At 40.6% G+C, this 13,383-nt stretch overlaps 1 pseudogene; it reads left to right on the top strand.

The window, feature by feature from the left end:
- The window catches only part of LOC146320173 (coiled-coil domain-containing protein 60-like), a 44,468-nt pseudogene extending 40,109 nt beyond the window's left edge, over positions 1-4,359 (top strand).
- Positions 4,360-13,383: the final 9,024 nt, after the last annotated feature.

Below are 13,383 nucleotides of genomic sequence, written 5' to 3'. Positions count from 1 at the left end.
TGAGTCTGAGAAATTAGATGTTATTTCCTGATTGTTTCACAGCGGTTATGTTCTAAAGCACAAATAAACACCCTGTACTTCCGTACCCCGCAGTCAAAGCAAACCCTCATCCTGTAGCTGTGTCCTCAGTCTGCTCTGCCTGTGTGTGCGTCTCTCTTTGCAGCTCTCACAGACAGAGAGCAGAGGACAGACACAGAGACAACAGTGTAACCTGGCTGCTACATTTTTATAGAGTCCTGACACCAACACACACTTCTAGTGGAACTCAAGGGCTGATTGACAGGGACTATTTTTTAGATATTTTTCTATATGTTGCGTTTAAGTAACATCCTGCATACTATGCCTTTAAAGTGATGATTTTTCAGCTTGAAATGTATTTGAGTATGTTCACATCCATAATGGCTGACCAATGTAACAGTCAGTCCCTCAGTTTTAACACAGTACCACTAAACATTAATCCTTAATATCGAGACAAAGAAAGTTTTAAAATACAATGAATCTTCTTATTAGACACTTAGTGCTTGTGACTGATTTTTTTCAAATGCTGAAACAAAAACACACTATATAGCATAATCACATGAACACAGCAAAAAATATTATTTGTCTTCATATTTCTCACTTCCAGCTGTCCTGCCAAGCCCCGTTAGCCATCAACCATCTGATAAACAACAAGGCCAGCACGCCACGGGAGCTGAAAGCTGCCTTTGACGAAAGAGCTGAGGAGATGGCTCAGAGCTACGTTGATGTCTTGGCGCTCGAAGCCAGGTCTGGCAAACATCTAGTCCTCACAAATTCACACTTCTCAAACTGTCACTCGTGTATCAGCAGGATGAGTACCTGCAAGTGAATGCTGCACAGCTCACAATCAAAAACTCTTTTTTCTCAAAAGTTTAAACTTCAGGGGATGAATAGATTCTCAAAAGTTATGTTTTACTATTATATACGTTATTATACACTATGTTAATGTGAGAGAGACTCCTGGTGGCAGAATTAACATACTGAGTATTTAATTCATACAAGCCAATTTAACTGGGTCTGTTTTCCCCTGCTTCCAGTGTTTAAGCTAAGATAAGCTAACAGGTTTCCATATTTATCATTCAGAGAGAGGTACCCTCTTATCTTCTCAAAATATCAAGTTATTCCCTTTAGTTTCTGGAATATTTCTTTCTAGGAGCTCAGGCTGGTTCATTGAAACAGTCAGAATTTGTTCTGCTACAATAGATTATACCAGTTATTCTTTCTTTCTTTATTAATTATCAGAGCTGATGGTGTTTAAATTCCTGTAAATTCTTCTGTATGTTTTGACATCAATGTGTCAGAAGAATTGAATCATGTGTCAGTTGATACGTTGAACTTACTCTCTCTTACTCTCTTTGCTTTACTTTGACTCTGAGGGTAAACATCTTTAACATCCCTCAGACCGGTACTGCAACTTAACAACCATGTTTGCTCTCTTTTATCAGTCACACATTTAAATGCAAGTCAAATACAGTCATGTAGTAAGTGAGTCAGGCAGTGAGCGTAAGATAATGAGTCCTTTCCTTTCGTTCACTTTTCAGTTTTCTTCTCCCATCCAGGGAGAAGCTGAACAGTGGTCTCCAAAGGTATCGAGCCGGCTGTCACATGACCAAACCCCTCGGCCTTCCTCATCATGTGACCCGCATGTCCCAGGAGACGGAGGCTCCAAACAAGAGCAATAAAAACAAGCACAGCAACAATATGTGGTATGCAGCCTGGTGAAGACATTATCTGTGAAGAATGTGGAATCAGGGGGGCATGAGGGAGTTTATTGTGGTGGGGGTCAGACACATCTGACATCTGCATGCACATGTGGTATACACATGCGTTAACATTAGAGCTAATAAAAACCATATGTGTTATATGATGGTTTTATCAGTCGACCTGACACTCGTGTCATTCTCTTCCAGGCTGTCTGCTCTGCTGAGGAGCCTGCCAGAGGAGGTGTGCAGGGACTGAGCGTTGAGCCAGGTGCTGGAGAAGCTGAGGGGTTTTGTAGAGCAGCAGACGCTCAGGGTTCAACCTCAGCGCCTCCTGAAGGTGGTGGGGGGTCTGGAGCCGTGGTCTGCCTGAGCTGTGTGTGGCCATCCAGGTACACAAAACACCTCATACGTAATTGCTTTTGTGGTGCCTGTATTCAAGAAATTTCATGGTTTCTGCCCCAAAAATGCTTGGGATTAACATAACATTTGTATTTCTTTAAAGAGACTCTTGGGTTCCCATAAAACCCATTTTCATTCAGATATCTTGAGGTGAGAGGTCAAGGGACCCCTTTGAAAATGGCCATGTCTGTGTCTGCGTTGACAAAATTTCCCCACAGAGTTTATGAATGCGTTATGTAGAGCTGTGAGAGGATGTTTTAATGTTTCCTCCAGCGCTTGATGCACATGTACTTGTATACTGGCGGGTCTCCACATCACCAGAAATACAGCCAGCACAGCACTGCCTGATATAAAACCCAGCTAAGTTTACTGATTGGGTCATCAGGGCTGATTTCCAAGATTTGTGGCAAGTTAGTAAAAAACACAGAACCTCTCCACTGAGCTAGGAACAATATAAATCTGAATGGAGGCAATTGTACAAAGTGTAATAGCATATTTTTGCAGTTGAGCATCATATTTATACCTCTCATGTTTGTTCCCACCATAAATATTTTAATGATGTATTTCCACAGGGCCTCTGTGCTAATGAGAGATAGCAGGGTTTTCTTTAACTCCTCTGATCTTCCCCCAGACTTAAAGCCCGACAGTAAACTCTTGGTCATTCCCAGCAAACCATCAATTAGGGATGAGTCTCACTCCAGGACTAACTGACTCCAGACCCTCTGAACACGCCCCTACCGGTCAAAAATGAGGGGCAATATATCCTTCTCAGACCCCCAGAGCAGATAGCTGAAGGTGTAATGACAGGAAGCGGCCTGATAAATGACACCGGAGGACAGTAAAGTTGGCTCGCTGATTTAGAAGGTCAGCGGGGAGGGTCGGTCACTGGCCGTTTTCTCTCCCTGTGGCAGCGTCCCTCTCTGCAGCTCTGAACTGAATCAAACAGACCACAGACGACTCGCCTTGGTTTCCATTTCTGGCTCGGCAGGAGGACATCAGGGTGGGCCGGGGTGTGGGATGTCTGGAATTGCTGTTGTGTGAGTGTCTTTAGGGGAAAGTTTAGCCAGGGTTGGAGGCACCAACGTATAATTTGGTGTGGCTCCCAGGGGATTCTTTGTTTATATTTACAAAGCCAACATAGATAATAATATGATTTTCATCAACAGATCGACTGATATGATGTGCTACTCTGTACTGCCAAGACATTTTGGAGGTGAATAATGTACTTTTCACTCCACTAGGCTACATTTATTTGATAAGTTTAGAAAGTTTGTTTGCAGATTTAGGTGAATACGCAGCATAAATGAACTACTATGAACAAATATTATAAATTATGATAGATCAAGCTATACAATAGTACATAAAGTAGCCTAACATTCAGGTAGTGCTGTGGGTGGGACAATGAGCAAAAATACAGAGTGGACTACAGACAGAGGGAAGCGGCTGCATCACAGCCATAGTATCTGTTTTCCATTAATTTCTTTTATTAGCAATGAGATTAAAAAAAAGATTCAGAGACTGTAAAAATGCTGAATGTCTATGCCGATAAGCAGCCAGACTAATAATTGGTTGACTCCGATCATAAGTTTCAGTTGTATTTTTGTGTTTAATTTCTTACTTTTGACTATATGAGATACTGACATACATTTCCATCTGTCGCTTTCTAACTGCCTTTATTTAAACTGTCCCTCCATGTCTCTTCTTCTTCAGATTACCACAGAGCGTGTGGTCCACATGCCCAGGGAGGAGTACAATGACTGGCTGTGTTCAAAGGTCACTCTGCCCCCACAGTGTCACCGTGCCCCTCAAACACCAGGTAAACCACACTCACTGAGACCTGGAGGTAAAGGGAACACAGGCACATCAGGGTCGTATATTAAATGTGAGCTCAAGGCTGAAATAGCCTAAATTAGTCTTAAAAGTAATGAGGGGAAAATGATGAGTCAAGGTGGTAAGTAGGCGTACTTCCTTTGCATTTCATTCTGGTCACTTGACATATCACCTAGGCAGCAGTAAGTGAGAAGTCATAGCCACAAGCTGCAATTTGCGGATTCAAACCGTCTTGTGGTCAACAGAAGGAAGCAGCTCAGAAAGCCAAAATTTAAAGGCAGCACAAGGGTTCATCATCACAAAGCCTGCACCTTTTGCACACTCAGACTTCCACCATTTGTCCCCCCCTTTACTGAATTGGAACAAAATTCATTGTGGATGTTCAAGAGATGTCTCCAGTTAGTTCAGTCAGGGTTGCTCAAAGGCATTTTGAGTTATCAGAAAATATGTAAATTAGACTTTCAGCAAAGGAGTTTCCCTAGTAACAAAAAAAAGAAGAAACTCAGCAACTGAAAGTTAGAAGACGAAATCATTATTATTAAATAAAAGTGCCCAAAGAAAAGGAACAATTAGATTAAAGGTGCAAGAGTTTTTACCCTAATAAGCACGTGGTCACACATGTGCACAGGTAGTGATAAACACAAAGACAATAAGGGGGAAGTAGGAAGTAGTCCTGGTGCATACCTTTCATTTCTTCACTTTTATCAATAGAATCTGTCATCAGTGGTAACAAAGAGCAACCAAATGCCTTCCTGGATGCCAGAGTTCTGTTTTTCTAACACATTTCACTTTAAGTCTCATAACTCACAACATTACATGTTAAAATGTGCTAGAACCTGTAGTTGTTTAGTGCTTTGTGGCTAATTTTGAATGTGGATTTATTTTTGCACTAAACACCCCATTGTACGTCTCCTCTCTGTTATGTATTCTAAACAAATTACAGTACTTGTTGCCAAATGTGAAACAGTAAATCCCACCTCTTCCTGTTTGTGAGAGCATTTTTCCTGGAAAGACGTACTTGACTCGGTGTTTGGACCAGCAATCTCTGCAGAAACAGAGGTGGTTTGGTTGAATCAACTGTCTGTAGAGAGAAGTATAACAGACATTTACATGAAAGTATAGCAGACCCCTGTTTGAAATATATCTGTTTTACTGCTAAAGTACGAGCCACAAAAGACATAAACAAGCTAGTGTGATGATGGAAAAACAACCACATATTCTGATGCTCCAATGTGCTGTTTGACACTCTTGTGTTGTTGATCCCAGCCCACCTTTAACCCACCTCACCTTCTGATCGGGTCACAAATAAAAGAGGCTGAACTCTGCCTGTTCATAAGATAAGATAACCTCACTTATCATTGCCTCAATCAGCATTTTGGAGAAATTGAAAGCGAGTATTGATTGATTGATTTTGTGTCTTGTGACTGTGAGCGATTAAACGTGATGTGGTTGAAATCCCCTTTGAGACATTAAAACTAATAATTGTCAAATAATACATATCATGTGTGATTAAAAGAAGCAGAGCTTTTCTGTTATGTTATTTTAACTGCTGCTGTTGAACTTGTAGGAACTTCTGGTCCTCCTTATCTATTTATGATAACATGTACTGTTTTTATTTCCATGTGAGATGGGGCAGGGCAACTCTGCTTCAGTCTGTGTGTGTGTGGTGGAGTGAAAGGGAAACGTTTCTTGCCTGGAAGAGGAGGGGGTGGGATTTGGGAACGGGTTCAGCACTGAGCTAGCACTCATTTCAGGAATGCCATACAGTCTGGGAGCTCAGCTCAGCCCACCCCCACACCTCTGGCTTAGCCCTGGGCAGCGGGGATGGTGGGGTGCAGGGCAGCAGAGGAAAACATGAAGGGACACAAGCTTTCTTTCATTTCAACCTAACACTCAGGTTTTAGAGCTTATGCCTCAGGGCGTAAAGTCTAGACCAAAATAAATGGAAGACACCAAACAAAAGTGCTAATAATATATATAGCTGCAAGTCAGTGGATTTAAACTGGTCTAATTATGCGCATAATATCAGCTGAAAAAGAGTCAGGGAGGATTAGCTTGCTGCTGTAAATAGAAGCTGTGGTTAAAATGACAATGTTTCTGTACCAAAACAGATGTTTAATTACAAACAGGTTTTGATTACGAGTTAGTAGCCAAAGGTTTAAAGGTACAATATCCAGAATTGTTTGTAAATGCACCATTCGACATGGGCCTTTCCTCCTCCACACTCAAAGAACAAGAGACAGGATGAGAAACACTGAGAATGAATTAGACAGAGTGGTGTTAGCGAGAACAAAGCAGTGAATGAGACAAAATAAAACATTATATTCTGATTGTTTTTACATTCTAAAACACGAATGAACGAGCCGATGCCTCTGCGCAACGCCAGATTTTGTGTGAATACAGCTGAAGTGATCCTCAGTCTGCTCTGCCCACGTGGGTGTATGTGTGTGTCTCTTTCTGCAGCTCTCACAGACAGAGAGCAGAAAATGACATGTAACCACTGATGACTTCAGTTTTATAGAGTTCTGACCTCACAACCTGCACGGTGTGTTGGCTGGGGGCTAAACACCACTGCTGAAAGGTTGATGCCCAGTAACGTCCTGAGCACAGAAAAATAGTGAGAAAGTAAGAAAATACAGGCACAGGGTGGGGTCTCTGCAGATACAGACACCACCACACCCTTCTCGTGGGTCATAAGTGATGATTTAGAGGGATTATGTTTATATGAGTGTATGCAGTAGGTTTTTTGGAAAATCCTGTATAATATTCCTTTAAAGTTGCATACTATAATCTCACCATTTGGTTATCTGGTATGTTTTTATCCTCAAAGTGGATATAACTACAGCTGCTCGATGGTCATGTGATGTGATCAGATGTGATCTCAGGTTTGGTTTGAATTTTTTAACAAATCTTGGTTACAAACTGGATGGAAGAGGACCCACACCCACAGTAGACACAAACGGCTTATTCAAAGGTAACAATAACACAACGATTCTAATTTCAGGTTATTATACACTAATGAAAACTTACATATGAATATTATATTCCATTCCTGCCATATTCTGCCAGTAGGTCCCCCTAAATCTTACACACTGGACCCCCCAACCGTATGGATGTACAGCTGTTCAATACTAAATTCAGTATTTATTATTTAGAAATGACTCCCCTCTGTTTCTGCTTGTGCATCTTTACTATCAGGTATAATCAGATTTCATGTGCTGAGGGTAAAACAATTATAAATGATGCAAGATGTAGGCAAACACTGGGCAGACAATGAGTTCACTGTGTGGGAGGATTTTGTCAAAAAAAACAGCTGCTGTTGCAAAGCTGGTCTGCTGGTGGCACAGTAGAGTGCGGCTGTGACTGTGGTGTGGTCCATCCCAGACAGACTGTATGTCTGAAGTCTGGCTGCTGTGGAGTCAAGAATCTGAAACGTTTTTCTCTGATTGTGATAGTATTTGCATTAGTGTCTTAGAAGTGGACATGATTGTAAAAGTAGACAGAGAAGAATCAGGGAAACGAACAGTAAAGCCCCCTAGTTTTTTGGATCTTAATCTAAAAGTAGAGAAGAGTACAATAGAAGTGAAGAAGTGAAAAATACAATGAAGAAATGAATTTAAGAAGTGCAAGTAACAGAAAATACTACTATTAAAGAGGAAGTAAAAATTAAATGTGGAAGGAAGAAATGAAAAAAGACAAAACAACACAAGATTAGAAATTAAAGCTTTAATACGTGATATTTCTTCATTAAAATGTGTAAAAACACTTGACCTGTGTTATAGCTTTTGTTGAGTTGTGTACTTACATGATCCCAAAAGTTTCCAACAATTGTCAAACCCAGAGAAATCCATAATTTATTCAAGGTAATGGTTCATGTCATACTTGAAGTACGTACGTCAGATTTGTTAGAAAGTGAGGATGGAAGTTTGCAAATGTGATTAAACATAACATGAATAAAACATAAATATTACCTTGTCCCTGAACATGAGTCATACCAGAGTTTCATCAGCAATGATGGTTATTTAAAAAAATGGAAAAAAAAAACTCCCAACATCCTACATTTCTTCATGACTTTTGTCTAATTAGTGGCAGAACGTGCATATTCTGCATATAACAATCGAATATAAAGGAGGTTGTCTACGTATCATTTTGGTGAAAGCTATGAATTCTGAGCAGGCTTAAACTTGCCAGCATTACAAGCAGTAACAGAAGTAAGGGCGTCTGCTTAAATCGTTTCCAATAAAATACAATAAAATATGTTTAATTAAAAAGAGCACGCTGTTTTCTTCTTCTGGATTCAGATTCAGATGAGGTCATATAGGTTTCCTGATCTTAAAACTCTGTGTTCTTTCCAGCACATCCTATCAAAAGCACATTGGCTGAGCCGCCTGCAGGAAAATTCAATATTTACTCTCCCGTTTACCAGCAGCAGCAGGCTCTCCATGCCTCTGTAGTTATGAAAGTGAATTTGGCTGCATGTAAAGGAACAGAGAAGAAGTGTTTACATAGTAGAAAACGTTGTGCAACCTAAAAGCTGGAACTTGAAATGATTACGTAAAAAAGCTGAGCTGTAGTGAAATCAACCTTAAACTGACACATTAGGGGTTGTGAAATTCAGGTCATACAGTACTTTTTCAGTAGTGCTCCTGTAATTTCACATTCAAACAACTTCACATGATCGTTTGCTCTAGGTAATCCTTGTTGCTTGTTGCAAAACAGGACATGAATGTTGTATTTTAGTTGCACTGACTGTGATGTGATAGCAGACTTCCTGAAATATCAACTGTAAAAACTGTAATGGCAACATGACACGCTTTTATCAGTTCCTTTATTGTGTCTTCCTCCTCCTGCATGTTCCCTTGTTCAGCCCTTTGTCCTGCTGATAATTTTACCCCGCAGCGGACTCTTTGCACATGTAGACACTCTCTTATCACTGCTCAAACAATTAAAGGGTGCCTACGCTGTTCTCAAAGTCACGGACACGCTTGTCTACACAAATATTGTGTCCACAGGTCCAGAGATCAGGACAAAAACTAGTGATTCATGGGAGTTTCCTGTCGCTGTGACAAATGTCATTAAGCCCAAGTTCAGAGTGACTTGTTACACTGTCACACAAGCTGGGCTGAAGGCTGTCGTCACTACTGACCAAAATAGCTGTGTAGCATTAGCTTAAAGTACACACATATGAAACTTTTATAGCTGAGGACACTGAGGGAAACCACCTGTTGTGGGTGAAAGTACCCAGCTCTAGTGTTGGTATTTAAACTGACCATGACTGAACAGTGTGTCCACTAAGCTTTTTTCTCATTAACTCATTATCTTTCTTGGAATATGAAGTAAATGTAGTCGTTCCCTGTATTCTGAATCAGTTTCCTTTTTGCTGTAGAAATAGAACTTCTGCATCTCTGTTTACAGTTCATTTTATGACTAAGGCAAAAGGATCCTTTTAGTTGTTCCTGTGTAAAACCCCAGTGGCTCTGATTGTGGTGAGTTGATTGATTGATTACACTATTGGAGATTTGGTCAGAGAATGTTCTCTGCCCATAGACAAACATATTGTTAGATCTTTACTCCGCTAATAGTGTAGCTCTGCGACTGTCTATCAGTCTTGGTCCAGACTGAAATATTTAAACACCTACTAGATGGATTACATACATTCATAGGGACATTCATGGTTATCACAAAGTGGATCCTAATGACTTTTTGTTCAATATTAATGTCAGGTCAAATTTTCAATGACATTCCCATCACCTTCAGTTGTACTTTGGCGCTGAAAGCAAACGTTAGCATGCTAGCACACTAAACCATGGATGCATTAAGGACTGCTGGATACCAGACAAAAAGATAGTGCCTATTGACTCCAATGAGAATTGCTCGCCTGGCATATACACAAAAAAAAGTTTTCCAGCTTCCGAATTGACTTTCACAAGTTCCCACTCAGCTCAGAGACTTTCCATTGAGATGACATCACAGACTTTTAAATAGCTTTTCTTGGAAGTGTAAAAATATACAACCTCTAGGGGTCAACTGTCGAGAAACTGCAGTTTGTGGCTCTTCTGCGTCATTTTTCAGCGTGCAAGGTTACCGCATAGCACTGACGCCGTATCCATGTTCTCCTTAATACATCCATGCACTAAGCTAAGATTTTGACCATTCCATGATAAACAGACTTGCTAAGCATCTGCTTGTTAGCATTGTCATTGTGAGCATGTTAGCATGCTAACATTAGCACTGTAGCTTAAAACACCACTGTGCCTGTGTACATTCTCAGATAGTTTTTAGTATGGCTGTAGTAGTAGTGTAGTATGGATTTAGTATGGCTCTGTTGATCTATGACTCTTACACCTGGTCACTGCAGGGGTGTTCAAAATTACATCAGACACAAGTTGTGACAGCCAGGGGATGTGTATTGTTTATTAAGCGTAGGTGGTCCTGATGAAGACACATCATGGAAGATGAATTGCCATAAAGGAATTACTGTATTTGGCTTGCGTATGTGTGTGTGCATGCCTGTCTGTCTGTGCTCTGTGATCATGTTGAAGCAGACTCTGTAATTTCTGGCTGACGCATGAGCCTTTAACCTCAGGGGTCTGGTTTGAGCGAGCAGTGAAAGGCCATCCGAAAGTTCTTCTTTGTGGTGTAACTGCAGCCCTACTCTAAAAAGTTGCTGAAGGGAAACTATCTTTGAAAGTTAGGACCTGAGAATTTGAATAAGATTGCAGATCTGGTAAAATGCAAAGCTGTGTCAAGGTTATGAGAGCAGAAGCCATTTAGATTATATCAAAAGATATTCTTGATGCAGTTGAAATCCCCTTGATCCACTCTGAATCTGTGTTACGTGGGTTTGCTGCCTTTGAGAGAGCTTCAAAGGGAGAATCTGCCACGCTGTGTAGGAGGAATCCAAGTGATTAATGTTTTCTTCCAGCAGACAGGCTGCCTCTCGCAGACCTGCCACGAGTACAGGAAGTGAAACCATGGCAATAGAGCCTTGTGTATGTGCAACGCCAGTTCATCCGCAGCTTGCATTACCTTGTGCCTATTAAATATCACTCCAGGAAGCCTCGGTTAGCCTGCCGTCATTCATTGTACAAAATGTCTCATGGCCTCCGTTCTTCCCCCTTTCCTGACCTTAGATTTTGTTACAAAACATATGTTGTTGTTGTAACTATTTAAAGCAAAAGATGGTTATGTAGTCTGTCTTGTAAGATGAAGATTTCTGTGTGGCTATTCATCAAGATGCAATGTTTAAGAATTTTAATTTAAAATATTTAAAAAATTAACAAACATTATCAACTAATGCTCACCAGCTAGCCCCAGTCTGTCCTGTCTAGTAATACCACTTTGTGTCTCACAAGCTCTCTGAACTTTTTTTAGTCTAATACATGAACAGGATAAGCTCACAAAATACCAAGGAAGGAAATATTGTTACAACTATTGTGTGTAGTAAATCTACAGCTCCAGAATTCAAGGTTCTCTCACTTACCAAATTTTGATGAGTTTATTTCTAAAACACACATTAAACTTGAAGAAACAAAATGAAACTCGTCAAAAAAAACCAAACATCTTAGTTTGTCTTTCCACTGTTCAGCAATCACCAACTCTAGTTTGGTTGAAAATAACGACAAACAAAATTTCCAGCATTTTCATATTTTAAAAACTTTGTTGTATCCTTTGGTGGTGTCTCACTTAAACTATTGGCTACATTGTTATACTGCCCCTATGACTACAATTGGTACTGCTCTATTTTATCTGGTTTTATTTTAAGCTTACAGAAAACATGCAGAAATATGAATAAATTGAATGTAGAGTACAGACGGAGGGTTCGATCTGTATAAGAATATCTAACATTTAGAGTTAGTGGTTACTTTGGTGACATGCTGTCCCCTATTTGTTTGGAGTTACCTTCAACAAGTAGCCATTTTTACACACTGCCGCTTGAATATACTTTGGACACATGATGTATAATTCCCAAGTGCAAAAAACAAAAGTCTTGTTTGGGAACTTAGTTTTGCCACTTTGAAGTGATGATTATGATTACAACTAATGTAATCGTGCAGAAATGTTAGCTTTATAAATATTTCAAGTCCCCTTTCCTTTGAGCTCAAGACATGTATGCAGGCTATGTGCAGGAGTTTGTAACATCTCAACTAGTTTGGAGCTGTTTGCAGTCCAAACGGCAGCTTACACAAGTGTGATGTGGAAACTTGATGCCTTGAGGCTCTGACTTTCAGGAACACATTAAACTCCCATAAGGAACCTTACTGTTCCCTCACTGGGCTTTGGCTCTGTGCCGTGAAACCAGACATGCATTAACATACTTGACTGACCTTCCTCTGTTGCCACTGGTAACTGAGGATAATGATCTCTCTCACAGCCAGAGACTGAGCTACCTTGGGTGAGCACAAGAGTGAAGCGTGCTTCCGTATGCGAGAGCATGCTGGTATGTGTGCGTCACTGGCCGCATGCGTCTGCAACGTCTTGTTTGCACACACGTTCAAGAAACGGTTGACTTGTTCCTGACAGGACGGCATTGTCAAGTTGGTGATGTATTTCTTTTGGCTGCTTTTTCTTGCAAAGGAAAAGAACAGCTCAAACAGGATGATGCAGATGAAAGATGATTGATGGCTTTTTTTTATTGTTATTTAGTGCCTGTTAATTGATCATCTGGAGTCTGGAAAAACAAGCCAGGCATGAAGAAATAAGAATAGAAACACACCTTGCAAAGCAGACAGACAAGGTTACCAAGCCTTTTTTTTCTGAAACATTAGCAGGTGATTGAGTTCGGCAGTTTGCCTTTTAAACATGCTGGGGAATCGTGTTCCTCCATGTCCACGTACAGAGATGGACAGATGTTGTTTGTTGGCAGTGACGGGAACGATGACTCATTTGTCCCCGGCTGAATCATTCATAAAGTGCCCTAAATGCCAAGGCTATGCCCCCCTCCCCTTCACAGCTTGGAATCAGCCATTCATTAGCTTTTTAGTAAAGAAAGAAGGCCAAAAGGGGGTCGTTTGAGCGATTTTCATCTCTCATTTGGGTCAGGTGACTGAGCCTTTGAGGCTCGGCGGCTGCTCAGAGTGTGACCCCAGCTCACCCCCAACTGGCAACACCATTACCATTACCTCTCACATGAGAAAACTGTCACATGAGCCACGTTATGCACTTCTGGCTGCCTTGACCTCTTGTTTGCTTTACAGTTGACTAACTCTGCCTTTAAATCCTTGTTTGATCAGCTGGTGCTTGCTTGTTTATTTCTCAGAATCCTTGCTGTAAAGCCAAGTTAAGCTAATTTAACACTTATTTCTATATTTTATATACTGTACAGTATTTCTGTATGGTGTTTGAGTAGATTTACTCTGTTGCTCTTCACTGAAATGTACATTTTCCATACACATTTACAGTTTAGTCTTGAGCTTGAAAGTTCCTACTGTTA

The sequence above is a fragment of the Lutjanus erythropterus genome, chromosome 10 (genome assembly GCF_056507025.1).
Source record: "Lutjanus erythropterus isolate fLutEry1 chromosome 10, fLutEry1.hap2, whole genome shotgun sequence".
NCBI classification, from domain to species: Eukaryota; Metazoa; Chordata; class Actinopteri; order Lutjaniformes; family Lutjanidae; genus Lutjanus; species Lutjanus erythropterus.
This window is presented reverse-complemented; position numbering and strand designations above follow the sequence as displayed.